Below are 5,000 nucleotides of genomic sequence, written 5' to 3' on the forward strand. Positions count from 1 at the left end.
CAGGTCCCCGTAGGACAACCATCACCAGTTAAGGTGTAGTTGACTTGTCAGGGCACGGTGGTCCCCACAAGTCCCCGATTATTCGGAGATATTGTCCTACGAGTTTTAGTGACCCTTTTGTTCCCCGCAGGTCCCCGTAGGACGACCATCACCAGTTAAGGTGTAGTTGACTTGTCAGGGCACGGTAGTCCCCACAAGTCCCCGATTATTCGTGGATATCGTCCTACGAGTTTTTGTGACCCTTGGGTTCCCGAACTTTGCTACGATGGTTCTGCCTCCAGAGGAGACTTATGAACACTTCGTATCATTTCTTACACCGAACCATGGGATCGCGAGATTGCTCCCGGATCCCTAATCACCTTACATTTTCGTTTCGTTTCCGTACACTACGATGAGCTAATTCAATTTGTTTGTTCGTCTGGCGAACGTTTTATTGCGGAATTACCGCGGTACTTCCAGCCGGGTATGGCTGCCGTACGACCTACAGGATAGATCATCGAACCACTTTTCGTGCATATTGTCCGTCGAGGGTATCACCTCGATACCCCCAACAGACCTTTGGACACTTCCTCACTACTCCTTGGAGCAGCAATCAGGGAACCATATAGTAGGAACAGCCGAATATGGAACTCTTTTCGTACTTTGGACACCTCCTATAACTTGTATGGCGACTTCGGGGACCTTCATTTCGTTCTCAGTTGGTACCCCTATTTCGGTCTTTGGACACCTCGTCTTACCCGTATAACTCACTTTAGGTCCACTTATTTGCCTGATATCTCATCGTGAACCCGTTTTTCGTACACCGTACACACCTAGGAACACCACATATGCGTTTCCCTTTCGATCGTGAAGTTTTCAAATTTTTCGATTTTTGGTCCTAGAAATTCATGAACGGTGGGAGACCAAAATTTTTCATAAAAAAAAAATTTTCACCGTTTGACCATAAAAACCTTCTTTTCGTACATACCCCATCATTTCTTCACGTTTTAGGCCATTTCTGAAATTTTCGCTTCGATAGTGTGTCCCCTATAATACAAAATGAACATTTTGCATCTCCCACAAGTGGCCATTTTTTTCCGCCACTGAAGAACACGACCTCGGGAACTCGGACCTAGGACGTGGCCATGTAAGTCATAGGCCACCCCAACTTTTGCAAAATACTGTTTCTTTTCACTTTTCATGATCTAAGGCGCGTTCCGACGGCGTTTTGAACAAATTTATGAGAAAAAAAATTTTGACCCTCGGACCAAAATTTTTTCGTTCGGGGCCCCATGGCCTATGGCCAGTATGGGAACTCGGGATGCCGATATGACAAAATTTGTCAAAAAATCACTAAAAAGTCGCTATGGCCCATTATTTAGAGCTTGTTGAGACCTTTCTAAAACACCTTGGTTGACCCCTGTCCGATAAGTAGTTTTCGAGATATTCGAGAAAATGTGATTTTTTGGGACTTAGAAAATTTTTGACCCGTACCCTAAGAAAAAGTGATTTTTTCATAGGACAATTTTTTCTTCGCAAATACTGTTTGGTTTCACTTTTCATTATTAGAAACGCGTTCCGAAGCCATTTTCATCAAAATCTCGTGAAAAAAAAATTTCACCCCCGGACCAAAAGTTGGCCGTTCGGTGCCCTATGGCCTATGGCCAGTATGGGAACCAAGGATGCCGATATGCGAAAAAGTGTCAAAAAATCACTTGAAAGTCGCTATGGCTCATTAAATAGAGCTTGTAAAGACCTTTCTAAAACACCTTGGTTGACCCCTGTCCGATACGTAGTTTTCGAGATATTCGAGAATAAGTGATTTTTTGGGACTTAGAAAATTTTCGACCATGACATATATGAAAAGTGATTTTTTCATAGGACAATTTTTTCTTCGCAAATACTGTTTGGTTTCACTTTTCATTATTAGAAACGCGTTCCGAAGCCATTTTCATCAAAATCTCGTGAAAAAAAAATTTCACCCCCGGACCAAAAGTTGGCCGTTCGGTGCCCTATGGCCTATGGCCAGTATGGGAACCAAGGATGCCGATATGCGAAAAAGTGTCAAAAAATCACTTGAAAGTCGCTATGGCTCATTAAATAGAGCTTGTAAAGACCTTTCTAAAACACCTTGGTTGACCCCTGTCCGATACGTAGTTTTCGAGATATTCGAGAATAAGTGATTTTTTGGGACTTAGAAAATTTTCGACCATGACATATATGAAAAGTGATTTTTTCATAGGACAATTTTTTCTTCGCAAATACTGTTTGGTTTCACTTTTCATTATTAGAAACGCGTTCCGAAGCCATTTTCATCAAAATCTCGTGAAAAAAAAATTTCACCCCCGGACCAAAAGTTGGCCGTTCGGTGCCCTATGGCCTATGGCCAGTATGGGAACCAAGGATGCCGATATGCGAAAAAGTGTCAAAAAATCACTTGAAAGTCGCTATGGCTCATTAAATAGAGCTTGTAAAGACCTTTCTAAAACACCTTGGTTGACCCCTGTCCGATACGTAGTTTTCGAGATATTCGAGAATAAGTGATTTTTTGGGACTTAGAAAATTTTCGACCATGACATATATGAAAAGTGATTTTTTCATAGGACAATTTTTTCTTCGCAAATACTGTTTGGTTTCACTTTTCATTATTAGAAACGCGTTCCGAAGCCATTTTCATCAAAATCTCGTGAAAAAAAAATTTCACCCCCGGACCAAAAGTTGGCCGTTCGGTGCCCTATGGCCTATGGCCAGTATGGGAACCAAGGATGCCGATATGCGAAAAAGTGTCAAAAAATCACTTGAAAGTCGCTATGGCTCATTAAATAGAGCTTGTAAAGACCTTTCTAAAACACCTTGGTTGACCCCTGTCCGATACGTAGTTTTCGAGATATTCGAGAATAAGTGATTTTTTGGGACTTAGAAAATTTTCGACCATGACATATATGAAAAGTGATTTTTTCATAGGACAATTTTTTCTTCGCAAATACTGTTTGGTTTCACTTTTCATTATTAGAAACGCGTTCCGAAGCCATTTTCATCAAAATCTCGTGAAAAAAAAATTTCACCCCCGGACCAAAAGTTGGCCGTTCGGTGCCCTATGGCCTATGGCCAGTATGGGAACCAAGGATGCCGATATGCGAAAAAGTGTCAAAAAATCACTTGAAAGTCGCTATGGCTCATTAAATAGAGCTTGTAAAGACCTTTCTAAAACACCTTGGTTGACCCCTGTCCGATACGTAGTTTTCGAGATATTCGAGAATAAGTGATTTTTTGGGACTTAGAAAATTTTTGACCCGTACCCTAAGAAAAAGTGATTTTTTCATAGGACAATTTTTTCTTCGCAAATACTGTTTGGTTTCACTTTTCATTATTAGAAACGCGTTCCGAAGCCATTTTCATCAAAATCTCGTGAAAAAAAAATTTCACCCCCGGACCAAAAGTTGGCCGTTCGGTGCCCTATGGCCTATGGCCAGTATGGGAACCAAGGATGCCGATATGCGAAAAAGTGTCAAAAAATCACTTGAAAGTCGCTATGGCTCATTAAATAGAGCTTGTAAAGACCTTTCTAAAACACCTTGGTTGACTCCTGTCCGATACGTAGTTTTCGAGATATTCGAGAATATGTGATTTTTTGGGACTTAGAAAATTTTCGACCATGACATATATGAAAAGTGAATTTTTCATAGGACCAAAAAGTTTGTCCAAATAGGGTTTTGGTTCACTTTTTATGGTCAGATAAGTGATCCGATGCTATTTTCATGATCATTAGAGGGATTTCACGCTGTGACCAAAAATTTTCATACTTCATACTTGTCCCCGTGCCGTATATGGGAGGACCGGGGGAACATGTCTTCGTAAGTCGTGATGTTCAGTGACGGATTTCTGGGACTTAGAAAAAAAATGTGCTCTCAGGCACATTATATGTTCCATACACACATTATTTTCATTCTTCATACTTGTCCCCGTGCCGTATATGGGAGGACCGGGGGAACATGTCTTCGTAAGTCGTGATGTTCAGTGACGGATTTCTGGGACTTAGAAAAAAAATGTGCTCTCAGGCACATTATATGTTCCATACACACATGATTTTCATTCTTCATACTTGTCCCCGTGCCGTATATGGGAGGACCGGGGGAACATGTCTTCGTAAGTCGTGATGTTCAGTGACGGATTTCTGGGACTTAGAAAAAAAATGTGCTCTCAGGCACATTATATGTTCCATACACACATGATTTTCATTCTTCATACTTGTCCCCGTGCCGTATATGGGAGGACCGGGGGAAGATGTGTTTGTAAGTCGTGATGTTCAGTGACGGATTTCTGGGACTTAGAAAAAAAATGTGCTCTCAGGCACATTATATGTTCCATACACACATGATTTTCATTCTTCATACTTGTCCCCGTGCCGTATATGGGAGGACCGGGGGAAGATGTGTTTGTAAGTCGTGATGTTCAGTGACGGATTTCTGGGACTTAGAAAAAAAAAGTGCTCTCAGGCACATTATATGTTCCATACACACATGATTTTCATTCTTCATACTTGTCCCCGTGCCGTATATGGGAGGACCGGGGGAACATGTCTTCGTAAGTCGTGATGTTCAGTGACGGATTTCTGGGACTTAGAAAAAAAATGTGCTCTCAGGCACATTATATGTTCCATACACACATGATTTTCATTCTTCATACTTGTCCCCGTGCCGTATATGGGAGGACCGGGGGAACATGTCTTCGTAAGTCGTGATGTTCAGTGACGGATTTCTGGGACTTAGAAAAAAAATGTGCTCTCAGGCACATTATATGTTCCATACACACATGATTTTCATTCTTCATACTTGTCCCCGTGCCGTATATGGGAGGACCGGGGGAACATGTCTTCGTAAGTCGTGATGTTCAGTGACGGATTTCTGGGACTTAGAAAAATAAATGTACCCTTAGGCACATTATTTGTATCAATAATTGTATCCCCAGCCTTTCATGGGGAACTTTTCCGTATTCCCGGACTTGTACATTTTTCGGGTTCC

Source organism: Anopheles stephensi, unplaced genomic scaffold (assembly GCF_013141755.1).
Source record: "Anopheles stephensi strain Indian unplaced genomic scaffold, UCI_ANSTEP_V1.0 ucontig262, whole genome shotgun sequence".
Classification (NCBI taxonomy): domain Eukaryota; kingdom Metazoa; phylum Arthropoda; class Insecta; order Diptera; family Culicidae; genus Anopheles; species Anopheles stephensi.